Here is a 27,299-nt window from a genome sequence, read left to right on the forward strand (position 1 = left end):
TCTATCACTGTACCTGAGATAATCTTCTACTGGTTGAATCTTTGCCCCTCTGATCTTACTTCTATAATGAGCCCCCCCCCCCCAAAAAAAAGAGGAGTTCTGCCATGACTCAGTGGCAACGAACCCGACTCGTGTCCATGAGGATGAGGGTTCAATCTCTGACCTCACTCAGTGGATTCAGGATACAGCATTGCCCTGAGCTGTGGTGTAAGTAGCAGATGCAGCTCGCATTCCGAGTTGCTATAGCTGGAGGGCAGGCTGGCAGCTCCGATTGGACCCCTAGCCTGGGAACTTCCATATGCCACACTTTTGGCCCTAAAAAGCTAAATACATACATACATACATACATACATACAATTTCAAGAGGTTGGGTTTCCATCATCTCATCATCTTTTTCCCTCATTCCCATTGCTGATGCCTAAAATTCCAAAATCAGAGCACATTTCCTTAGCCAGATCGCAAAGAGGCTTTTTCTCAAATTGCCTGCTAATTTGAGCCATGGTAGTGGCTGCCTAGACCACTGTACTGACGAGGATCACAAGGTCAATCTGTAGGACTGAGTCACAAACCTTTGGTGAAGAAGAACAATTATAACTTCAATTTTGGACACATGAAGATTGGCGGGGTTGTAGAACATCCGGATAAGGTTTCTCAAGAGGTAGCTGGATATGTGGATCCAAAGTTCAAGAGAGACATACATTTTTGAGACAAGTATAAAGTTTAAACTCTCTCTAGTCCTCCCTTGTGCTCATAGCAGACATATGTTTGTTCATTCTGAGACCTCACTTGGTCTCAGCACCCTTCCAAGTTCTCTATTCCTCTAGTCACCACCAAAAGGTAGTTGCTGGAACAAAAGATGAAAAGCATTTTTATTACACATGGTAGAATTAATCCAGGCTTAGCACTTTGTGGGTTAGTACAACTGGACAGTAGCTGCGGAAATTGTTTATGCTAATGAGGGAATTATTCAAGTGACTGACCATGTTGTCTAGGTTGAATAAAAAAGGGAAAAAAAAAGGACTTAAAATGAATTTTTTCCCTCATCAACCTCAGGAATTGGAACCACCATAATTCCCTGTCCTTGTGTTAACCAGTTCTTGGATCAGGCATACTTTCCTTTCCCTATGTTAAATATTCCTGGGACCCAAAAACAATTGCCCAGCTCTTTGCCCTGGGGAATACTTACTCCTGGAAAATAAAACTGTGAGCATATTAAACTGCTTGCATTTCAGAGCTAACTTCTCATTAAGTGAGTACTTCCAGACTCTCGCCTTGCTATGCCTTCCAAAAGTATTATGTCATAGATTGCCCATTCCAACCAGTCCCTGCTTTTCAAGACTTGCCTAGAAATCCCAGCTCCGACTCTACAAAGTTCATAAATACCTATGGCAATAAAGGTAGGGAACTCAGATGAGAACAGAGGCTATTTATTCAGAATCTGCTATAGCAAGAGATTTCAGCCACCATCACTTGCATTTGGCAGAGACTAAACACAAGCAGAAAAGTGGTGAAGATTTGTAATTACAAAAAAAAAAGGATGATTTCTGGTATGCTCTGATTGGAAGTTGTAATGGAGAAGCTGGAAGTAGGCTAACTAGAAGCAGGGACTGCTATGTTATTGGTTTGAAAAGCATATTTGGCTTTCTCTGGTTAGTCCTGAATTTGGGGTAGGGGTGCAAAATTAGAGGAGCTATCAGTCATTGACCAGTCTGGACCAATTTAGGCCAGTTGCTGCAGAAATTGTGGTTTGGCTTACTGGGCTGGTTGTTACAGAAGCTGTGGATCAGAGCTCTATTGTTATACACGATTTGGCCACTGTGTATTTGTATGTTCAGTCTTCTATATCCTTCCCTAATTTTCTGATTTTGAGTCTCTACTTAGTCTGTCCAGGAGATGTTGCCCATGTTGCAGCAGAGCTAATAAATTTAGCTTTGCTTGATCTATTGGTATTTCTGTGGTCTTCTGAAGAGTACTATATGCTGGATGCTATATAGCTATTTTCTTCCCCTTTCTCCCAATGAGACCTTACTTCTAACAAGAAAACAGGAATCTCCAATAAGATCATCTAGTTCTCCAGAAACACACCTCTGCCTGTTGCCCTCTGCACAGTGTTTGGCTGTCCAGACTTGGGAGATCCTTGAGTGACACAGGCTCCTGGGATCCCAGCAGCCAGTCCTTCCTCTTTGGTGGAAAGCACAAGGCACAGTCTCACAGGTCTAACACAAAAGTGCCCCTTTGCCAACATTCTCCAAGACTGGTAGACTGAGCAGATGTAGAGGTGTCCTAGGACTGACACTGTGAAAGTACACAGAGTAATCAAATCAGGAAATGTTAAAGTTCCCTGGAATCCTGTCTTCAAAGCATAGCAATGCAAATAGCCATGTGTTTTGCTGACAGAGCAAATTCATTCTTTTACCAAATAGCTATTCAACAAATGGTACATACTAGAAGCTGAAAAGACAATGATGAGCAAAACAAAAACATAGCTGATACGGTGTCTCATTGAGCTTTCAGTCTAGCAAGGGACAAAGTCATTGATCAAATAATCTAACATGTAAATGTGAAATATGAGAGTGTTAACAGAGGAAACTGGGAGCCTCAGAAGGTTACGCTTGAGGGATTAAACATCCAACTTACTTCTTCAAATAATGTGCCCATGCAGAAGGTATTCATAACAAGACATTAAAAAACTCATCAAAAAATCATTAGTAGATCTCTGCTTCCAGCTAAGATGGAACAGCAGGGACTGAATTTACCCTCCCACTGGAAACAACCAAAAAATGGACAATATCTGTGTGAAACAATGATTTGCAAGATACTGAGCATCAGACAAGGAAGAACAGTGATCCTTGAGGGACAGAAAACATTAACCACAAAGTATTCATTTACTTGGCCAGTTTCCTCACTGTTGGGGTTGAGTGGGAACCTATTAACTTCCCCTACTAACTAACAGAACAGAGTGGACTCTGAGGTAATTAGTTAAAATTTGAGGTGTCGATATAAACTTATTTTAAATTTAGATATAGAAAAGTTATGCATATACATGTGTATATGCATGTGTGTGTATATATATATATGGTTGTGTGTTTGTTTTTATATAAATATATTTATTGAAGCAGATATTGAAGCAGTAAAAGGTATAGATATAAACTTTCCCCTCTAGTTCTGTTCATTGACAGGGACTAGAAGCAACCACATCCTGTACAATAAGCACACCTAACACCAGATCTTGGTTTCTAAATTCCATTCTGCACAGAAGTACATGGGGCACCTTATAAAAATGGCTGATTCCTGGGTTGGGGCATGGAAAGTAGAAAATTGAGCCTGGAACATCCTTCTGTGATAGAGAGTACAGCAAGTCTCAAATAACAAGGAGGACATGTCAAAAGGATACAGGAGCCAGCTTAAAGGGGCTGCCACTGGCCATATCTGGAACAATTGGAACATTAAAATAAATAATAACAGCGAAAGATTATGATCAGTTCAATAAAATGAGAACAATAACAAGTAATAGTATATAACTTATATAATTACATATAAATATATAAATAATAAAATAATAAGAAAGGCAGTTCAAGCCTCCTACTCTCCCACCTTGAACCCACCTTGAACTTGGGCAAGTAATTCTACTTCCCTAAACTTTAATTTCTTCCCCTATAAAATGGTGCCTAAAATTGTGGTTTAAGGGTTAAATGAGACAACAGGTAAGAGAAGAGCTTTGGAAACAAAGTATCTAAGCAGGCGTTATACGTTATACGTTATACGTTATTCCTAGGACTTGTTTGCAAGAACAGTTTACAGCAGCACCTAAGAATACTACATTAAGAGTGAGTTGCTGCTAGACTACTTCACCGTAATCCTGGTGAGCGAGAAGCCTTACGGTGCGTGCTGCGTGCGTGTGCGTGCTCACCGGCGAGCGGGCGGGTGAGGTGGAGGTGGGAATGGAATCGTCAGGCTCAAAATGCAGCGATAATATTGAAGAACCGTGAAGCAAAGGTGGTGGCTCTGAAAGCTAAGAGTTAAGAGCAAATGAACACGCAACTGGGAGAGAGTGAACAGCAGGGCCTTTGAGATCTGGCTGTGTGTGATGTCAATGCTCCCATACCACTGCCACATCTCCAAAGTTCCCATGGGGTGATAGGTCGTCTTGAATTTGCTAATTCTGATGACAGCCAAGGAAGTTAGTTTAAAGTTCTTGGGTACTTTTGTGGGGTGTGTCTTCTCTGCTCTTCCCAGTTCACCGGTTTCTACACTTCTGAGTGATAGGCATGTCTCCAGCTCTAAGCATGGGGTGGGTAATGTTTTTCAGCCAGAGCATCTAGAGCCCCCACGGCAAGAGGGTGGAGAATGAAAGTATGGATAGGGCCACCACAGAACCAGTAACGCCCAGAAAAAACCATTCATCTTTGATGGTTGCATATAAAACTCCCTACTAAAGGATCAGTAGGTAGGTTTGAGAAGCTGGAAATTTTACTTCATCAGTCCCTGGCACCATATATGGAAGTACTTTAAGACTTAGACTTTAAATGACAGTGATCCTATGGATATCTTTACCACTCTTTAATACTGCTCACCCCCTGAAGCCCCTTAGGAAGAGGGGGTTCAGTTCATAAAATCCTGGTAGCACCCAGCAAATGTGGGGGCCTTGGCTTTCTGAGCTTGAAGCTCTCTTTGGTTCAGTCATTGCAGGCTCCTGCTTAAGTGTAATTCTCAAAAAGTTAGAAGACTTGACTCCACAAAAGACATAAAATGAATATATGTCAAAGATCTGATTCAATTCATTAGTTAATAGGAGAGAAATAAGATATTAAAAGTAATCCAAAGGGCATTTGAGAAATGGGAGTGTGTGTGTGTGTGTGTGTGTGTGTGTGTGTTTGTGTACATAGTAAAGAAATATTAAGATAAGATTTCTGGATACAAAACTGCCTTATAAACTATAACTTAAAAATTATCTTTTCCACAGAACACAAATTGTTCATATTTAACCTCAAAAAATCTGTAAGTTAATACGGACCTATAATTCATAATAAACACTAACTGCAATTAAATAGTCCATTTCTCTAATCTTTGGGTGGTCTGGCCCCTGTGTGGCATAGAAAGGATAGGCTGCCCACCTTTCCCCTCATCTCCAAGTTTTAGATAATTTTGGTGATATTCCCTGAGAGAAGGAGCCATGCAGCAGTGCTGAGAGTCATGGCGGAATGGTGTTCTGATGGTCCGTCTTCCAGCCAGGGAGTTGCCACGGCTTCACCCAAGATGTCAGCACCACTTACCAAGGTAAGGCTGCCTTTTCTCAGAAATAGCACTTCTGGAGTTCCCAGAAGTGGAAATGAATCTGACTAGCATCCATTAGGATGCAGGCCTCACTCAGTGGGTTAAGGATCTGGCGTTACCATGAGCTGTGGTGCAGGTCGCAGACATGGCTCGGATCCCACATTATTGTGGCTGTGGTGTAGGCCAGCAGCTATAGCTCTGATTTGATCCCTAGCCTGGGAACCTCCATATGCCCCGGGTGCAGCCCTAAAAATACAAAAGACAAAAGACAAAAAAAGAAAAAAAAAAAAAAGAAAGAAAGAAATAGCACTTTCTTAGGATGAGGGTTTAGTTCAAGTTTTGCCTAAATCTAAGGGGCACATGGGAGTCAAGAAACTTGTGGCTAAATGTGTTTTAAAAATTATGATTTGGGGAGATTCTCATTGTGGCACAGTGGGTTAACAATCTGACTGCAGTGGCTCAGGTTCAGTTTGCTTCAGAAGCATGGGCTTGATACCTCGCCCATCACAGTATGTTAAGGATCCAGCATTGCCACAGCTGCAGCCTAGGTCACATGTGCAGCTCAGATCTGATCCCTGGCCTGAGAACTTCCATATGCCAAGGGTGCAACAATTTAAAAAAAATATGATTTGGAAGAAATACAAAGAAACACAAAAGGGTGCTCACTTCATCCATTTGCCTAAGTTACCAAAGGATTAAGGGAGTATTTCTACAAACTCAAATGAAAACCCTAATGACCTCGAAATGAAGAAACTTAACGGAAAAAGGAGATATATTTTAAGGAGATAATATAATGTATTGAGGTGGCAGATGGATGAGAAAACCATGATGAGGCCTAGAAAAATCCAGAAATTAAGACATCAATCCTGGGAAAATGACAAGTTGCCTGTGCTATTTTAACAGCTCTTCAAATAAATTATTGTACAGGGACCCAAGACTACAGAGGCCAGTAGAGCAGAGTAGCAGATATCCCAGGTTTTTCCGTGTGATCATTCAGTCAATTTTTCTAAATAGATGAAAACTCTTTCCATCACCTTTTCCCTCACCTTTTCTTTTGCAATATATGCAAAAATAAATTGAAAGTAGAGCAGGCAAAGCAGGGACAGCTTGTCTCTGCTCCTCTTGGCATCAGTTGGGGCCGCTGGTAGGAGGACTGGCAGCTGGAACCACCTGAAACCTTGCTCACACACGTCCAGTCAGTGGCTGCCCTCTGTGACCTCTGCTGGGTTCACAGCACCTACTCCTGCAGGGCTGCTTAGCTTCCTCACAATATGGCAGCTGGCTACCAAGGGCAAGCCTCCCAAGAGAGAGACAATTGCCCTTTCTCATGGATAGCCTTTTGTGACTTAGCTTCAAGAGTCATGCTGTATTGCTTTTGCCAACATTTACTAGTTCAAGGCAAATTACTAGATTCCACTGTTTGATAGGAGAACTGTCAAGGAATTTGAGAGCATGTTTTAAAACCACGATGATGCCTTATTATTAATCTTTTTTCATTTATTATACTGTGCTCTGTAACTATGGTGGTAGTGATGAGAGTTCAATCTGAAAACTCATGTTTTTGAGTGTAGGGAAATTTTATTGATTTGAAATTGTCCTATCCTTTATTTTCTGTTTTTTTTTTTTTTTTTAATGGAATGCCTACTAGATTTTGGCCTTCCTAATCTGTCCTCTAATTTTCATATCTCTTCTCTATTTTCTCTCTTTGTTCCAGTTTAAGGGAATTTCCTTCAGTTTTAACTTCCAAGCCTTTGGTCATGTTTTTAAATTTCTGCTAACCTATTTTTCATTTCTAAGAGCTCTTTTTAGTCTTCTGTTCTGATTTTCTGGTAGCCTGTTTTTGTTACTCAGATACAGCCTTTCTCATTTCTCTAAGGATATTTATTAATTCAGCTTATTATTAAGAAATTCATACATATGCAAGCTTAGAATAATATGATGAACACCCCTCCCCACATACACTCATCAGCTAAAAGGTAAGCCAAAGCAAAAGCTGCCATGCTGGAATCAAGGGGTTCAGTGAAAATCTGGATTCTAAAGCTGAGATCTCAGCCCTTTTTCCATGCTCAGGCATCAGACGCCTGGAAGACATGTTAACCCTCTGTGGGTTTCCCAGGGCTTCCATAACAAAGTGTCGCAAGTTGGGTGGATTAGAACAGCAGAAAGGTATTCTTGCACAGTTATGGACGGTAGAGGTCCAAGAGCAAGGTGTCCTTCTGGAGGTCTCTGAAGGAGAGTCTGTTCTGTGCCTCGCTCCTAGCTTCTGGTGCTTCCAGCAATTCTTGCATTCCTCGACTTGTAGAAGTGTCACCCCATCTCTGCCTCCTTCACCACAAGGTCTTCTCCCTGTGTGTCTTCTGTCTCCTCTGTTTTCCTTCTTGGAGGACAAGACACCCTCCTTGGATGAAGGCTCACCCTAATCCAGTATGGTATTATTGTAACTAATTACAAAGACATATTTTTCAAATAAGGTCACATTCTAGGACTTCAGGAATCATGACTTCAACATAGCTTTTGGGGAGCACAATTGAACCCATAACACTCCCTGTTGTAGGAGATGAGATCAGGTAGTGGGCTTCAATGAACTCTTTCAAGCTCCTGGTTTTTCCCAAGTCAAGGAGCACTGGAGCCTTGCCTTTCACATCTTCCCTTTTAGAATCTAAATCTTCTGGCAAACATATTCAACAGCGCCCTTCTATGACTATTCTCAAGTGCGTGAATGTATTTCACTTGTGAGTACTCCCTTGATTAAAAACCTTAAAACATTTCCTGCCGTTCCACCCTTAACCCACACACATTTTTAAAATCTGCCAATCAGTTTTAAGTCCGTTTTACAAGGATTTAGGAATGTGGTATCTCTCTAGTTTGTCTTTAAAAGCCCAAGCTGAAACTTGAAAGAAAAGTTAGAGTATAAGGATAACCTTCCAATTACTTAGCAAATTATGTTTTTGTTAAGTATCTGTCATTTTCTCACACAGATGCATGAACACACATGTCTTATTGTGGATTTATAGCCTTTGTTGCTCTAAGCCAGGAATTGCCCATGTGTGCAGGAATGTGTGGTGACAGCGGTGGCCTCACACAGATTTCACATCCCTTGCCCTCTTTTATAATTAAAATGCAAGTACCATTGGGTGGGTGGAATTCTGAGTAAAATAGTCTTTCAAACATAAGCCAAATTTCTGCTGTTGTTTTGTGAGTGAGCCTTAGGTCTGTTGGGAAGTACTGGGTGGCTCAAGTGCTTGGCTGTATTTCTTCTGCAGATGTCACACCTTGTCCCCAGCCACCCCTTCTTTGGTAAGAACACCCTGCAGGCATTTGTTCCCTTTGAGTAAATGCCTCTCTCCAAAGAGCCTTTCTACAGGATAAAACATGTTTCGTACAAAGTCCATTCCTGATTCAATGAAAGGGCAGAAAGAGCATTCTTCCCAGAGGTAAATGAAGGCTCTGAAGTGTAGAGGATACAAAGTTTTGTGTGCCCACCCCCATCCCCCATCCCCCAGCTGCATGTTATCAAAGTGAGGATTCCTGTTGCTGAATCATTAACAGCTGATGGTGTGCATTACAAAATTGAAAAGAAAAAATGGGAGAACTAATAAGTGTTTTGGTCGACAGATACAGGAGCCTTGCCATACAATGGAATAAAAGAGCCTGGAAAGAGATGTAATTTTCTGTTTTTCTTCACTCTCTGCCTGGGGCAGTGTAGCCCATGCCTTTGAACAAGGTCAGGTGCATTTTGCATGCCCGTGGTTTGAAGAGCATTGAAAGATTCCTGGAGGGGGTGTATCCCCAGTAACAAATGGCTCTGTTGAGGGAAGAGAAGGGACCCCACACAGGTTGCCTCTTTATCTTCCCAAAGTAGAGGCCCTGCAGGCTCTTAACTAGCTGGGGTGGGTTAACACCTGCTTGGAGAAAGAATGTACTCCTCTCTGGTCACAGGTAGCTGACTTCCTGATGGGCAGGCCTAGAGGCCTTCTCTCTCTTCCTCTCACTGGGAATATTTCTTTCTCCATTTCTCTGGGAAATGGATAGTAGGCAGCTATGCCACGTTTCCAAGCTGAAAGATCAGTAGGCGCTAACTCTGAAAGCACGTGGCAAGAAAAGAAATACAACCGAAAATATCAAATGTGTACATAACTTGTCTATTGAATATAGCTGTCCATTTTTGTATTTCAACATTATGTTTGGATGTATAAATATTTTTATTAAGTGTCACGATGCACTGGATTGGAGGAATTAAGGAAATTTGAGATAGGTGAAGTAAATCAATCTGGTAATTGGTGTTTATTGAGGTTTTCTGTGTGTGGCTATCAGAAAATGTGTCATTTGGGGAATACTTTAATGATAAGTCAGGGTTTCTGCTGTCAGGCAGTTAGCAGATTGTCTTGGAGAACAGGACATGCACACACATAACATTTCTAACAAATCAATAAATACCAACTTGTATAATGTACTGAAAGCACTAATAGGAGATTTAAATGCTCAGGCTCTGCCAAGTGGAGGAGTAAATAGGAGTCAGTCATGGTACAGGGTGTGGATCTTACTCCAGAGACTTGGGGTTGGAAAAAATGTCATTTCTTTACCATTTCAAATGAAGTAATTCAGACTTTTATAATGATCAACAGGCAGTGAGTTCACCTGTCTACTCTGAATGCATAGCAATGACAGATGAAATATCTAAAAGGCGAGAATAAAGGGAGGAAGGAAGGAAGAAGGGAGGGAGGGAGGGAGGAAGGAAGGAAACCAGGAAAACCCAGCTAGACTCTGATATGAGATTAGACCTCTGTGGACCAGACGTAAAAGGAAAACACAAACTGATGTTGTCTAGGCTCTGGAAGGAGGCACTACTGACTGGGAGCTTGGTCCCTGTGGGACAAGGAGTTCTAAATGTGAATGAGGCCTGGAGCAGGGCCAGGTTTCCTGTTTGATGCCAGAGGCAGAGAGAGCTTTCCCTCCACTGGGACTATGGCTTCCGATACAGCTCTGAGCCTGAGGAGACAAAGGGCAAAGACAATGTGTTACTCCCAGGAACGGAGCCAACTGCCCACACTCTGTAAATGGATCAGCCATATCCCTCAATGGTCCCTAGGGGCAGTACATCCCAAGCTCAATTGTAAAACCTGGTTCTGGTTTAGGAATAGGAAGGCTGGGTTAGACAGCCGGTCAGGAAGGGAAAAATTTGCAGGGGATACTCAAAACAAGCCTGCAAACCAAAATTCCGACACACAGGCAAAAGGACTAATTTCACAAAGGACAGCCAAGAAACAAGACTTGGAAGAATAATTCACTCCAAGTGAAATTCATCTTAGAGAATCTTCTGAAAAGATGTCAGCATAAATTTGTTGAGATTGTTCGAAGGAATAAATATCCATTTATGATTAAAGAAATACATTATGGAACAGAAATAGGCACAAATAAAATGAAAATGAAACAAATTCAATCATCCTTTAAGTTCCCACATTGCTAGAAAAGCTAGGAACCAACTTGGGTCAATCAGTCTCTTTTGCCTCCTGAGGAAGCTGTAATAGTATGTACAGAAGATCTGTATCACTGGTCCCGCCAGGTCGTTGCTCATATCCTCGCTGTCCAGGCCCTTACATCCTCCATGATAACTTGGCCACTTGAGTTACGGGGCAGGAATCATGCTGAAGCTGAAAGCCTTCCTGTCCAGGGTAGAGCTGTCCTTGCTTGCATCCCCTCAGAAGTCATGTCATTGAACAGAGTGCCTACCACTCTGGAAATTCCTATTACTTTGATGTTTAAAATACACAGATTCTCAGGCCCTTCCTGGAAATTTTGATTCCCCACCCCTGGTTCAGGGCTTGTGTTTCTAACAAGCTCCCTTATGATTCGTATGCAGCAGGCCCAGCATTTAGCAAACACTGATGTCACAGGGATGTTGTTTACAGTCTTCATTTGTCAAGTGATGAAACCAGGCAGGACCAGAGAGAACAGTGATAGCCCAGGTCTCACAGCTTACCATGGAAGAATAAGGCCCAATCCTTTCTTTTTTTTTTTTTTTTTTTTTTTTTTTTTTTTTTTTTTTTTTGTCTTTTTGCTATTTCTTGGGCAGCTCCCGCGGCATATGGAGGTTCCCAGGCTAGGGGTCTAATCGGAGCTGTAGCCACTGACCTACGCCAGGGCCACAGCAACGCGGGATCCGAGCCGAGTCTGCAACCTACACCACAGATTGTCAACCCACTAAGCAAGGGCAGGGACCGAACCCGCAACCTCATGGTTCCTAGTCGGATTCGTTAACCACTGCGCCACGACGGGAACTCCCCCAATCCTTTCTTCTGCTTGTTTTGGATTTAGTTCCTTCTTCCTTTCTAGCTTCTTAGATAGAAGCTGAAGTCACTGATTTGAAGTCTTTCTTTTATTCTAATATGGACGTTTAGGGCTAAAAATTTCCTAGTATTGTTTTAGTGGAATTCAACAAATTCTGATATATTGGGTTCATTTTCTTTTTTTTTTTTTCTTTTCCTAGGGCCGCACCTGTGGCATGTGCAGGTTCGCAGGCTAGGGGTTTAATTGGAGCTGTTGCTGCCGGCCTACACCAGAGTCACAGCAATGCCAGATTCAAGCCAGGTCTGTGATCTGCGGTTAAGCAACACCGGATCCTTAACCCACTGAGCAAGGCCAGGGATCAAGCCCCCAACCTCAAGGTTCCTAGTCGGATTCGTTAGCCACTGAGCCATGACAGGAACTCCATATTGGGTTCATTTTCATTCAGTACAAAATACTTTCTAATTTCCCTTTTGAATTCTTCTTTGATCCATAGGTAATGAAGGAACGTGCTATTTTTTTCCCCCAAATATTTGGAGATTGTCTGGATATCATTCTGGTTTTGATTTATATTTTAATTCTTTTGTGGTCAGAGAATACACTGTGTATGACTTCAGTCCTTTTTAATTTATTGAGATTTATGTTAAAAACCAGAATATTATCTCTCTTGGCAAATGTACCATGTGCCTGCTGTAGATAGGTGGAATGTTCTATAAATGTCAGTCAGGTCAGATGGGTTGGGACTGGTATTCAGGTTTTCTGGCTGATTTTCTGCCTACTTGATCTATCAATCATTGAGAGAAGTGTGGTGTAATCTGCAACCATAATTGTGGGTTTGCTTGTTTCTGCTTATAGTTCTATCAGTTTTTGGCTTCATGTATTTTGAAGCTTTGTTATTAGTTGTATAAATGTTTATAGAGTTGGCACTCAACTGTTTTTGATCTGTAGAACTTCTTGTTCCATTAGACTTGCAATTTCTTGCTATAACATGCTCTAAAGACACATATTCATTTAAAAGTTTATAACAGTGCATAAGAGGAGGGAGAAGATCTTCGGAAAAGATAAATTGGCTGAGAGGTTGCCAGAACCAGAAAGATGATATTCCATTGTACTTGTGTCTTTCTTCAGCTCATTTCATTAGAACTCTAACATGTAATTCCAAAATAATTCACAGAGGTATCGATATTTACCTTTCAAATATTTAAATTAGTGATTTGCTCTCTAACTTAATTGCATGCTAGCTTTACCTAGGGAATTTTTCAAGACTTATGGTGCTAATGCTCAGGTTCTACTTCAGGCCAAGTAAACCAGCATCTTTGGAAATAGTATGAACACCTGATGGTGATGCTTGTGTACTTAATTTTACGTCCCTTCAAGAGGCACATAATATCAAGTCCTATAATGAATGATGCTAAGTTTCATCACCAAATTAAATGGAGGTTCCCAGGCTATGGGTCGAATCAGAGCTGTAGCTGCCAGCCTACGCCAGAGCCATAGCAACATGGGATCCGAGTTGCGTCTGCAACCTGCATCACAGCTCATGGCAACGACGGATCCTTAACCACCTGGGAGAGGCCAGGGATCAAACCCATGTCCTCACGGAGGCTAGTAGGGTTCGTTACCTGATGAGCCACAGCAGGGACTCCCCAGCTTTCTTTTAGTGAGCATTAGCATGGCATATTTTTTTTCCACCCTTTTACTTTTAACCTACTAAGTCTTTATGTTTAAAGTGATTTTCTTACCAACAGTGTAGAGTCAGGTCTATTTTATCCATTTTATCCATTCAGATCATCTCTACCTTTTAATTGGAATTTTTATTTTACTATTGATATGGTTAGGTTTAAAATCTACAATCTTGCTTTTGTTTTCTATTTGTCCCTTTTTCTTTTTTTCCTTCTTTTTCTGCACTTGGATTTTTTTATGACCCTATTTTATCTCCCTGGTTTTTATTTATATATATCTTTTTGTTTTATTTTTTGAAGATTTCTTTAGGGTTAACACACCCTACCTTGAATCTATAGAATACTATTTTACATATAAAAACCTTAACCAAAGAAGTTTTATTTTTCCCCTCCCAGATTTTGTGCTATTATTACCACACATTGTATTTCTACCTGTATTAAAAATCCTACATTATATTATTTTTATTTAGTCAATTATTTATTAAAATATATAGGTAATAAGATATTATATGCTTACCCATACAGTTACCAGTTTTGGTATTCTTCATTTCTTTGTGTTGATCCATCATATTTCTACCTTGTATCATTTTCCTTCTGTCTAAAAGACTTCCTATTATATTTCTTGTACTGATGTCTACTGGTGATGAGTTCCTTCCACCTTTGTATATCTGAAAGAAAAAGCCTTTATTTTTCTAAGACATTTTTGTCGTGTATAGAATTCTAGATAGACAAGGGTTTTTTTTGTTTGTTTTTTTTTTTTGTTTTTTTTTTTTTTTTTTGTTTTTTTTTAGCACTTTAAGAATGTTTCTGTCTTCTCACTTGAATTTTTCTTGTGAGAAATTTGTTGTCATCCTTATCCTTAGTCCTCTGTATATGATGTGTCTTTATTCCCTGGCTGTTTCTAAGATTTTATCTTTATCATTGGCTTTGACTATTTTTATTATTACATGCCTTGGAGTAGTTTCATTTCTGTTTCTTGTGCTTTTCTTTGAGCTCCTTGCATTTGTGATTTTATAGTTTTCACAAAATTTGGAAAATTTTCTCCTGTTATCCCTTCAAATATTTTTTTTTTGTCTCCTCCCCTGCTTTTCAGGGACAATTATATACTTATTAGATTGCTGGAAGTGTTCCCCCAGCCCACTGAAGCTCTATTCACAACTTGAATCTTTTTTCCCCCCAGTCTTTCATTTAGGATAGTTTCTGTTTGTCTTCAGATGCATTAGCCTTTTCTTCCGTAATGTGTGAAATGCCGTTAATGCATCCTGGTATATTTTTCACCTCAGACATTATAGTTTTCATCTCCGGGGGTTCAGTTTGCATCTTTTTCATGTTTACTTCTCTCATAATCTTTAGACATTCCTCTAGCATTTTAAACATATGGAAAATGGTTATAATAACTGATTGAATGTCCTTCTTTACAAATCCTATAATCAGTGTCAGTTCTGGGTTGGTTTTGATTCATTGATTTTTTTTTTTCTCTTCATTTTGCTTTTTTGCATTCCTGGTAATGTTTGACTGGGTACTATAAATGGGAATTTTCCTTTTTTTGGTGCTAGATATTTCAATTTCTTTTAAAATAAATATACTTGAACTTTGTTCTGGGGTATAGTGATGTTAACTGTAAACAGTTTGATCCTATCAGGTTTTCCTTTTAAGCTTGGTTAGGTGAGATCAGAGCAGAGTTTAGTCCATGGCTAACTTTTCCCACCATTGAGGCAATATCCTTCCATATGCCTGAGGCCCTGTGAATTACGGGATCTACATGGTGAAAAGAGGCACCTTTCCAGCCTTTTATGATCCCTGCTGATTGTTCCCACTGGTACTTTCAGGTGGTTCTTTGCCAGCCTTGAGTAATTTCTGCCCCTGCAAGCACTGATCAGTACTCAGCTGACTATGGAGGGAACCCTTCAGAACTAGAGTTTTTTTCTCTGTGCAGCTGTAACCTCTCCAGTACTCTGGCCTTCCCTGACTCCCAGCTCCATTTCCTCAACCCAGGGAAACTACTAGGCTCAACCAGGAATCCCCCTTCCCTGTACCAAGATTGGAAACAAATGAAGTGAACCCTACAATTGCCCCCAGTGTCTTGGTTAAAAAGATCTGTAAACTCTTTCTAGGCAATAAGGCTGGGCCTCAGGAAAACCCACCACACTCCAGGATCAGGCTTCTTCATTCTTCCATCCTCAAGTGCCAATTCCCATCTGATTCTCTTTCAGGGAACATAGCCCAGTCTCTTGATGCCCTTAGCACAGTATTTCCCATAGTGTAATCCAAAGAATACTGGTGATCCCTGGTAGTCCATCAGGTCAATTGCTGGCACTTTACCAGTTTCAGATGAAAAACAGCACCCAGGCCATTTTGTTCCCATTCACTCCACAAATTGGAGATGTACAATTAAGTATGACTTTTGCAGAAATCCTGCTATCTGTAATAAACCCAAGCTTACCATGAAACCTCCGATGGAATAGGTGCCAAAGGAAATGAAATGAGACAGAGTCTAAGAAAAGACTAGTGTATGAGCAAAGTCTTTGGTGGTCTGTTTTTGGTAGCGTTGGGCATTAACTAATGAGAACTCTTTCAGAGGGCTGCCACAGTCTCCTGTAACTGTGCTACTTATTTTGCTCTTTGTTTTCTTTAGCTTCCCCAATGAACAGAGTGCAAAACAGCTGAAGAAGGATCCTCATTACTCAAAAGATACGTTGACACACCTCTGGGCTTTGAGCCTGTGAGAAGGGCCCAGCTCTCTGCCACTTAAAGTAGCAACATGGTTGATGGTAAGTGAAATCATGTAATGAAATCTACTCCTTTGAAAAGCCCCCCGGCATTAGTCCCCAAGAACATTGTTAGATATTTTAGAGAAAGCTATGAAACATTTTTAAGAGAGAAGAATGAGTTTAGTCAGTGGGAAGCTGTCTGGTAAAAGCTTAAATTCTCACCTCTTTTCCCATGGTAACCCTTCCCAGGAACACTCAAATCCCACCTAACATGTTATAGAAATACTGGTATATTCCTTTTTGTCCAGACATTAAGGTAACTAATAGGATCTGATATTAAGAATCATAAACTGCCTGCAGAGCAATGCAATACAACCAAGAACAAAACACTGCCTAAGAGCTTTCTCCTCAGTTCCCTAACAAAGCTGTGCCACAGTGGCCCCTTTCTAACTGCTTTTGCCTTTTTAATCTATCCTGTGCAATTAACACCTATCCTACCCAACTCTGTTCTCTGTACTTGACTCTTTAGTACTTTATTTTGACAGTATAAAATATAGTTAATTATCACATTGTCTTCTCACTAATTACTATTTGAGATTATTTTGTTTCCCCAGCTAAATTTTGAATATCTTATGAACAAAAAGTATTGAAACTCTTTGGCACACCGTGTTAACTAGAATAGGCCTTAGCACATAATAAATATAGAGTTGTACAATCAATAATTACTTGACATTTAGGTTTAAACTACTCATCCAAAGTAGACAAAATTGGGTTATTTCTTAGGTTTTTTTTTCCCCCATAAGATTAAATGTAGCCTCAGAGACTCTGCAGAATATTAGACTATTTGTCATGAAATCTTTTTTTTTTTTCCTTTTAGAAGTCCATTTTAGAAAACACTGGTCAGGAAAGTACATTATCCTCAAAGAGATGGTGACATCATAGGAAAGCAAGCTAAAATGGACTTTTGCGTAGAAATTAAATTGTTTTAGTTTTGAGTTCTTAAATTGGATTGATTTAAGAAGGATACAACCATTTCTCAGGCCTGTGTAGAAAAGTTAAGTTTGGTGCAGGTGGAAGGCTTAACCATACAAAGAGCAAGACCAGGTCAAAGGTCTTCCCAAGAAAGAGGCTTCCTCACTCTACCTGATGAAACCCTCTGTGTCTGTCAGTACCGTCAAAGCACAGAGAAGCGCACAGCCCCACACAGGCCCCTGGTTCTTCCTATCAGCTCTGTGATTAGAGACCAGATCACCAAATTACAGGCAGATGACCTCAGTTGCTGACTGAATCTGTCGGGGCTCACTGTTTAGTGTTTTTGAACCCTTTCGTGAAAGACCAGAGTCTCTTTCCTTCCCTTCCTGTCTGGTTTGCATCACTGACAAATTCCATTTCTCCTCTCTTGAAAAAGACATTCTTCTTTGGCCCGCTCCCTGTGAGAGAACACAAACCACTCCAAGATGAGCTGGAATGCAGCCTTCATCATAGGACGATGGTAAGTAGTCGAGATAAAACACCCAGTAAAGCAAGTGGAAAGAGAAAAAGGCAGAACGAATGTGTACCTTCTTATGGAGCAGTGCTGTCCATCCATCAGCTGAAAAGGAAAGCTGGTACATGGCTTAACGTTTTCATTAAAATGCAGTAGGCCATCAGGAAGTCAGATTTGCACCAACAACAATGAGATATTTTTCTTACAGTTCCTTTTCCCTGAACAGCCTTGCTGTGGGCTTCAAAGTTCTCTCTCTGACCACATTCAGCGAAGTCGCCTTTTTCTCTTCTCTTTGATTGAACCCAGAGCTTTGGGAAGGGCAGTGAAGTAAGCCGAAATGAAATTGCCAAACTTATGGTTCTCAAGTAAATGAGATTTTCTCCAATGCTTACCAACTGTCACCAGGTCAGATGGATTTTTCCGCTTGAAGTCCCTTGATGCATTAATTTCTCTGCGTCTTATGGTATCCTTCTGAAAGCAACCCCAACAGCCATAAAAACATAAAAAGAAAATGCATAGCATAACCGGTGCACAAAAGGACAGTAAGAAATAAAAAGTGAGGAGAGGGCAGGGAGAAAGGTCTTTAGACAAGCACGCTGTTTGCTTGGTTTTCAACTCACACAGGGCAATTCACACAGTGCTCTACTCAGACCTACCAGGAAGGGCATGATGTGCTGGGTCTGGGTTAGCCGAACACAAAATCCTAAAAGGCAGCTGCATCTTCTCTTCTCTTGATTCAACTAGTGCAGTGACTTTTTAGAAAAAACCTTTTGAAGCAGTAAGACCACAATTATAAAACGGCTGACAGTGGAGCCGCACTGGCTGAGTTGGGGTCTTATGAGCAGGGCTTCCACCCCACAGGAGCAGCCCATGCAAGCTCCCAGCAGGGGTAGGGTCGGAGGCATGAAAAGCACTTTTACAGAGGGTTTTAGCCATCCAGGAATTGGCAACCCAGGATTTCATTTCTTTGAATACAGATGGCTGACATCTAAGCTAGAGGGCACGAAAGACATGCTCCCTACTGCAGTCTCTTGTTTCTTATTCACTCTGGTTTCTTGGGCTAAAAATCAGTATCATTTTTAATAGATGCTACAGTCTTCTCACCTACGTCTCACTGCCCTCATCATTCTTCCTTCAGGACACATTTCAGCATATGTTTATTGACTGCCTCTAGTGTCCAAGGCACAAGACACTATCTGGTATTAAAAATATAAATGAGGGGAGTTCCCGTCGTGGCTCAGTGGTTAACGTATCCGACTAGGAATCATGAGGTTGTGGCTTTGACTCCTGGCCTCGCTCAGTGGGTTAAGGATCTGGCATTGCTATGAGCTGTGGTGTAGGTTGCAGACTCTGCTTGGATCCCATGTTGCTGTGGCTCTGATGTAGGCCAGCAGCTATAGCTCCAATTAGACCCCTAGCCTAGGAACTCCATATGCCACAGGTGTGGCCCTAGAAAAGACAAAAAGACAAAAAAAAATACATACATATATATATAGAGAGAGAGATATAGATATAGATATAGATATATAGATATATAAATGAGGGCAGTAGTGGTAACAGCAGCAATAATAGCAGACAATTCTATAGCATTTAAGTGCCAAGTACTGCTGTAAGCACTTCACATGTATTGTCATTCAATCATCTAAACAACATTCTAGAAAAGATATTATTATTTCTAATTTGCAGATGGAAAAACTGAGGCACATAGAGATTAACAAATTTGGCTAAAGTGACATCTCTAACGAGTGGCAGAACTGAGATTTGAACCCATGCAGTCTGGCTCCTAATCTGTACTTTTAGAAAAGTTTCTCCTTCTAGGGCTTTCAAAGTCCATCTCCTTTGACTGTAGACAATGAATACATGAGAAAGGCTGATGACATTTGGGGACAGCTGTAAGCACACTGGGAGCTTTCTTACTGCAACAGGACAGAGGACCATGGGAGGAAGTCAGATATCATACCAGTCAGGCAGGCAGGGGTTTACTACAAATGTGACATAGCACACCCATCACTATGTGAAGCCTGAGACTTACAAATTACATAAAACACTTGAATTCTAGTCCAAATGAATGTGCATTCTCTGTTTTCTGGAAAGGAGTGATGTCAGAGTTACATGTCAGCTGATATATCTCTAGTGCCTCTATAATTCATACTCTTCCATCTTTCTTAATTTTGCAAATGTTTATTTAACAATGACATTCTTTTTTTTTTTTTTTTTTTAATGGTTGCACCTGCAGCATATGGAAATTCCCAGGCCAGAGATTGAATCTGAGCCATAGCTGCCACCTATGCTATAGCTATGGCAACGCTGGATCCTTTAATCTTTGGCACCAGGCTGGTATTGAACTGACACCTCTACAGCAATCCAAGCTACTGCAGTTGGATTTTTAACCCCCTGTGCCACAATGAGAACTCCAAACTTTGACGTTTTTTATCTTTCCCCTGAACAAGCACTGAAGTATCTGGGGATGGAATATGAGCCAGTTAAAAGTTATTGCAGGTCCAGAGAATAAAAGTATATTCCATATTCCTACTCAAACTCAGAACTTCATGCCATCTGGGACTAGAAAGTTAACCAAGTAGGGAGTTCCCTTTGTGGCTCAGTGGCTTAAGAACCTGTCTAGTATCCATGAGGTTTCAGGTTCAATCCTTGGTCTTGCTCAGTGGGTTAAGGATCTGGTGTTGCCACAAGCTGCAGGTGTTGCTATGGAGTGGCCATGGCGTAGGCCAGCAGCTGCAGCTCTAATTCAACCCCTAGCCTGGGAACTTACATGTGCCACAGGGGCAGGCGTGAAGGAAGGAAGGAAGGAAAGAAGCCAGCCAGGCAAGTAGAGGAGTAGATAGTTATTTATTATTTAGCACAGTACATTTGATATTGTAGAATATTGTTGGTAGGCTGATTGTTCTGAAACAGAGATACTTAAATAAACTCTCCATCCAACCCTTGACGAGACACATATTTCCCATTCCCAAATCCTTTATCTCTTGTCTACTTCTACTGTGGAGAGTCGGAAAGTTAAATATTTATTTTACCCACTTCCCTTGCATAATGTGTATATGATGATGAGATTCTGGCCAATGCAGTTTAAGTGGAGGTCTGTTAGAGGGGTTCTGGGAGAGATTTTGCATTTCTGATTAAAAAGAGGCACTTGCAGTTGGCATCATCCTCTTCTCCTTTCTTCCTGACATGAATGGAAGGCCTGTCTGGAGCAGCAGCATCCTCTTGTAAGTGGGAGGAAATAACTATGAGGACAAAAATGATTCAAAGACATTGGATACAAAATGGCATTGCAGGGCAGTTGAAAAGAACAACAGGGTTCAAACTCTAGATTTGTTGTTATGTTAGATACTATTAGGCTACTGTTTGTTAAGTAATCTGTCCTTACAGCTAATATATAGGAATCATAGAAAACCCATAGTTATCTCATACCTCTCATTTCTCAGTTAAAATCAGTGCTTTGTAAAATAATAGCAATGTGATTATATAAGGAACCAGTATTTTTTCCAGAATGACTTTGACATGTCTCTTCAGAGAAATTAATATTGCCATCTCAACTGACATACAGGAACAGTAAGTCTACTTCCATTCTTACCCAGCTTGGATTCCATTTTCATCATTACAATCCGTGGTGAAAGACCTTCCTCTCTAACCTCTATTCCCACTCTCATACTCAATTGGCAAAACCCCAGCAATGGAGAAATCCAACCATCCCCCTCTCCTGGTGGGCAGCCGAGCTGCTAAATGTTGTATACTGGTTTCACATTAGGTTCATATTTATACACCTCAAATGGGCCCTCAATTTGCCCCCATATCTAACGACATTTCTTTTGGGCTTACTTTCCCCCTCTCAGGAATGGCTTTTATGCCCTCTTTTCTCTTCTCCATTTTCTCATTTAAAAACATATCCCTTTTTGCTCCCCCCTGTGGTACTCAAAGTGGTCTTTGGATCACCAGAATCAGCATTACCTGGGAAACTACTAGAAATGCAGAATCTCAGCACCGCCCCCCCCCCCCCCCCCCCCGCCCCCGAATTGGAATCTACCATTTAACAAGCTCCCTGGGGGTTTTACATGCTCACAACCACCAGCGTTTAGAAAGCATTACTCTTAACTTTATCCCTTCTTAAGAGCTTAGTTCACTTTGTCATTCTCATTCTCCTAAATCCTCATTTACTTTCCCCCTAATTTCTTAATCCCTATCAGTAAATACTATCCAGTATTTCCTAGCTGAGAAAATCAAAACACTCCAGAGCCCACATTTTTTTTTTTCCCCCAGGGACTACTTCCTTTTCCTGCTTCTCTTTACTAAGGGCTTCAATTAAATCTCCACAATTGCTGTCTCCACCTCCTCCTCTCTCCTTCCCTCCTCGACCCAGTCTGATTTTTGTCCCCTCCATTCCACCAAAACCACCCTTGTCAAGGTCATCCATCACCTCCATGTAGCAAAACCGAGTGCTCTCTTTTCTGATCTTTGCTTCTAGATCTCACAGCTGAGCTCTCCTTTGTCTCCATCCTTAGCAGCTGCTCCACAACCCCTTTTGCCAACTTCCTTTCCTTCACCACTGATGTTTGTGGTTCCTAGGGCCTCTTTTCTACCTTTCCTCACGTGTTCTCATCCTGTTGCATGGCTTAAATAGCACCAACATGCTGACATTTCCCAGGCTTTGAATTTCAGCTGGTACATTTACCTGCCATAGGATGTCTCTATGTGGATCTCTCGTAAGTATCTCAAAATTGTCCTCCTTAAAACTGAACTTTTGATTTCTCTCCTCTCAAAAACTCCCCCCCCCCATCTTCTCCATCTCAGTAAATGGTACAACCATCCATCTGTTGATGTAATCTGGGGGCTTAGGAATCATTCTTGAGCCTTCTTCCCTCACCCCCTACAACATATCAATCAATGAACTGTCTCTTTTACTTCCAAAATATATCTCAAATCGTTTTTCATCTCATCATCTCTCCATTTCACCACCCTAGCCAAGCCACCTCCATCTTTCACTGCAAAAGCCTTTTAACTGGGCTCCTTTCTTTATCATCTCGCCTCCTCTCCTCTATTCTCCATGTGGAACCAAACTAGTCTTTTAAATATATAAATCTGATTAAGTATCCTACCTGTGTAGGACTCTTCAATGGCTTCTCATTGTATTCAGAATAAGTTAAATGTCTGTGAACTGCACCACATGCCTCCTGCCTCCCTCCCTGCCATCCTGTCTCTCTCCCTCTGTGCTCAGCTTCCCTTTACTTTTTTTTGAAAACTTTTTTGGGGTCTTTTGCACATCCAGGAGCAAACTGTTCTCTTCGTGGCTCCTTCTAATCCTTTAGGAACCAGCTTAGATGTCTCCTCTAAAGACCACTTCCTTCCTGACCATATTTAAATGCACTCCCTCACATGTTCCCTTTACTCTCTACCCTGCACTTTTTTTTTTTTTCAAACTCAATTCTAGACAGTGTTAATGAGCGGGTTTTAACTAGGCATCAAGACGGCTGTGGTATGTACCAAGGGGTGAGCACCGCCTCTTGCTGGGGGAAGGGCACTGGAGGAAGTAACTCAACAGGACTGGACTGGACTGGCGCTCTCCCATGCACGGTGTCACTGAGGGCTGAGCACTGGTGTTGGCCAGTATGTACTCCATCCTTTTCCCACTGGGGCCAGTAAACAAGACCATATTCTTTTGGATGGGGTAGGCTTTCCACACATGGAGAAGGCATTCTACTGTCACTGGCCTAGGTTGCTTCTGGAACAGGAAATAAGACTTGAAGAGGTAGACTTTAGGCTGGAGGAACTAGAAATTGCATCCCTTCTCTGGACCTTGGCTCTGAGGGCTGGACATACCTGCAGAACTTGGAATGGCCTGGCATTTTCCTCACTGGGCTGGTGGGCTGTGAATAAAGCCAGCCCCCACACACTTATGCTCTTCTCTCGGTTATGGTTCAAGATGAAGAGAAGGACCTTCTCTTGGGTTTGAGAAGGAATGGTAAAGGGAAGAGCAGTCTCCATTGCGCATTACAAGGCTAGATTTGTGTTTGATGCTGGCTTGAGGGATACAGAGCCCTGGAACTTCAAAAAACATGATGAGGCAGTGGGACAAGGAATAAAAATGCTAGCGACCCTTAGAGGGACTATTTCTGAGCACTGGTGACAGAGAACTCAGCAGGACAAGAATCTAGACCCTCTCATTCACAACTCATTACTTAATATATGTGAAATTATATTTCTAGTCATAGGCTAGACATTCTCTCATTTAAAGTGACATTTCTTGACTTATAACTGGCATTTCACATTTGTGTTTTAGTCAGAAATCTTTTATGTGATATGACAGAAAGCAACTCAAAATAGCTTATGCAGAAAAGGGAACTTCCTGGCCCAGATACCTGAGGAGGAGTGACTAGGAGCCTGGGACCCAAGCTGTCAGGGGCTCAATGCAGCCCCCTCTCCTGGCTTTGCTTTTCTCTCTCCTGGTTTCATTTTGAGGGAGACTCCCCCTGGCTGAGATAATACTGACAGAGATAATACTTGCCAGTCCTAAGTTTTACTCTCACAAAATTTCTGAAGAGGACTCTGATTAGCTTAGCTTAGGTCACATGCTCACACTTGAACCAATCCACATGCAGGCTAAAGGGATGGGCCAGGCAGAGCTGGGTACCAGAGGAGGTGAGACCGTGTGGTCAGTCAGCATCACCAAATAGGGGAGGGGCAGCTAGCTCCTGAGAGGAAAAGATGCCAAAATGATAAAAATAAACCTTTTTGGTTTTTTCAGAGAAGAGCGTATAATTAGTTTCTAATATAACCAAAGGCCTTTACCAGTGGAAAGTTAAGATGATACACAGATATGCAAACACAAATACTGAGGAGCCATTAAGAAGAAGGAAAAATTTTAGGGGCAAAAAAGAAAAAAGATCACAAAAAGCAGAAAAGGTAAGAATGTATTGACACCAAAGTAATCAAAGAACCAAACACACAACTGAAAAATATACCATAGAGTGTGTGGCTCCTCATAGTTTCTGGGAGGCATAGAAATGATTCCTAGAGCTTAAGCCCTGGGATATACAACCCATGACAACATCATCCCTCCAGCTCCAAGGGAGGAAGGAAAGCTATTCACAGACTGGAATTTGAGATAACAGAAGAAAAGTCGTGCATATGGAATTCACAGATTTTTAATTTGCTCTCTATTTTATGTCCTGAAAATTACATTTCTGTGCAGGATATCCATATTTTAAGATATTCATAGAAGTTCTGGGGAAGGAAAGTGGGCCAAGAGCAGCTACCAGTGGTATTTATATATGATCAAATGAGCCTAGTATTTTGCATCTATTACCCAGGGTGGCCACAGACAGAAAGACAGACTCTGCATGTTGGTGATGATCTTGAGACATAGTTTGGTGAAATCTTGCCAAAAGTTTTAAATAAGGCCCCAAACTGCTACCTTACCAGTCAGTCTCTGGAACAACAGCCTGGCTGTGGAATCCTGCTACAGATGAATCCTGTTCATGCTGGGATGAAGCAGGTTTCAGAGACCAGAAATCATCCAGTAGCAAGCAGGATTCACTGCTGAATCCCTTAAAAATAAGAGAGGACGTACAAATCGGGAGGGGTATACAGAGAATGAGAGGGGTTTTAGAATGTATTGCCACAGGTACCTTATTTTTTTGCAAAGAAACCTGAGGAAATTAACATAGCAACACAGTAGGCATGAGACTCAGGTGGCACATCGTCATGTGACAGAAGGGTGGCTTTACCAAAGCTAAAAATCAACCAGGCTTTCCCTGAAGGGCCAGCAGAAAGATGAATTTTATTTTCAGCATTTCCATTCATCACCTTTCTGCCACAATCCCCTGATCTCTTACCTACAGCCATCTTCATCTACAGCATCTACAGTGCTGGATTTTTCCTGGTCAGCAGCTCTTTCAGCTGACATAACATCTAGCAATGTGAACAAGAGCGAAAAGTCTGGAATCGGTGAGGAGAATCCACGGTGTATGTGAGTGACGGAAAGGAGAAAAGTAGAGTACAGGTGTCTCTCTCAGCCAGCCCCTTGGGGGACTAATCAGTTCCGCAAGAAATCATCAAAACTGTTTCATTGAAACTTAAATATCAGCCGTCATCACCGTTAAATCATTTTCTAGGCACCACTCATCTTTCAACTTCAAGAGCTAGGTCACTCTTATCACTTGGTTCTGAAAATATAATACTAATAAATACCACACCTTGCAGACTCAGTTTAATCAGCCCTATTTGGAAATAGCTGTTAACAAATTCTGCATAATATAATTAAATGCCCAAACACTATATTTAAGAAACATCAAAATGATCACTTATGCTGATGGGAGTTGGGAAATTCCAAATTTAGAATGTCTAGTGGTGCTGCAAAAATAAGATTCTCCATGAGGACTGAGAATTGGAATGCGAATTAGTATGGTTCCCATTTCATTAACTGTTATGATCCATAAAGCATAGAGGAGGCAGGAGCTCAGGAAGGCTTGGAATCTGGTTCAACACTACCTCCCTTAGTGACTCCAATCTTCAAACACTGAATTTGGTGTTAGGTTTCAGAAGCTCATAGCTCTGAGGGTTTTCGGGAAGAGGAAGAGGGGTGTGGTAGAGCGAGCTGGTCATTTCTTCCACTTTTCAGACTATCCCTTCCTTCTCTGTCATTTGCTGTCTCTCCGCCCCCTGCAGCATCAGGTAAGAAACCTTGGGCTCATTACTGATTTCTCCCTCTTCCCTAATGCATATCTTTGACAGGCTCATGTCTGAACATTCCTATCCATTCCTCACTCTGGCGAGGCCTATGTTGTGTCATGTCATATTTTCTCTGGCCTATTATAAGGGTCTCTCAAATGATCTCCTACCCTCTAGTATCATTTTCTTCCAGCCTTTGATACTCACGCTATTGAGTTAGCTTCTAAGATGTGGCATATTCACATCTGCTACTCAAATCCCACCTGTATACCTCAAACTCTTGTTGCTGGAGTTCAAGTTCCTAGGTCTGTTTTTTAATACATTTTAAGCTTCTCTGCTTAAATACTCCCAGTCAAATCAATCTGTTTCTTGTTCCTTAATAGAGGAGGCAATTAACCTAGCACAGTGCTTGGTATGTATAAGGGAGGATAAGAAATATTAGCTTAACCTACCTGGAATAAAATTAAGCTACTATACTCCTAGACCTTTGCCCACACCATTCCTCCTCTCTAATCTTCTCCCCTCTCTTTGCCACTTGTCAAAATTTAACATTTCTTCTAGGAGATGAATTTCCACCTCTTCCATGAAGGCTTTTCTAGTCAGACGACCACGGCTGTTCTCTCCCTAAACTTCTGCAGCAGTGGCCTGTTGAAAGCAGTATTTGGTTCCCCCTCAAGGAAGAGAAGCTGGGGTATTTATCCACCAACTTCCACCCATTACTGGTTGAGATCTGTTTCCAGGAATATCAATGCTCTGGCATTTGGATCGGCCTTATGCATGAGCCAAGAGGAAAACCTACAGACAGAAAGCAGCTGGTCTCACAGTAGAAAGCTGTGGTTTGTAAGGGAGTGTTTTGTGCCTGGGGACATGGGAGGGAACATCCTTTCATGGTATTTGGTGTAGAAAGCATCCCCAGTGACTCTTGTGTTTCAGATGTATTTCTTCCTGCTCCAGTGTTGTAGCAGTATCCATATCTCCCCAAGATATCAGTGTTAATAACTCCTTTCTCTCCCTACTAGACTGCAGGCAGAGGAGCCCAGAATAACTCAGCATCAGTGGATTAGTATGCTGCTCTGTGGAATATCATGATAATGATGTCCTTTTGGATTATCTTCTGTCAGAGGGCTGAACAGTTAACACAGCCCTTGTACAAGAGTCCCATTGTAGCTGCCCAGCCCG

The 27,299-nt window shown here is 41.4% G+C and overlaps 1 long non-coding RNA gene across 2 annotated transcripts in view; it reads left to right on the forward strand.

The window, feature by feature from the left end:
- LOC106506169 overlaps positions 1–27,299 on the forward strand; it is a 60,148-nt gene that overhangs the window by 6,622 nt on the left and 26,227 nt on the right. Inside the window, exons 1-3 of one of the 2 annotated variants that reach the window (XR_001301306.2) lie at positions 3,047–5,277; positions 15,877–16,012; positions 17,361–17,444. This is a non-coding gene — a long non-coding RNA (uncharacterized LOC106506169). Of the gene's footprint in view, positions 1–3,046; positions 5,278–15,876; positions 16,013–17,360; positions 17,445–27,299 lie in introns of those variants that run through there. The other variant, XR_002339195.1, reaches the window with a different exon arrangement.

The sequence above is a fragment of the Sus scrofa genome, chromosome 15, assembly GCF_000003025.6.
Source record: "Sus scrofa isolate TJ Tabasco breed Duroc chromosome 15, Sscrofa11.1, whole genome shotgun sequence".
Classification (NCBI taxonomy): Eukaryota; Metazoa; Chordata; class Mammalia; order Artiodactyla; family Suidae; genus Sus; species Sus scrofa.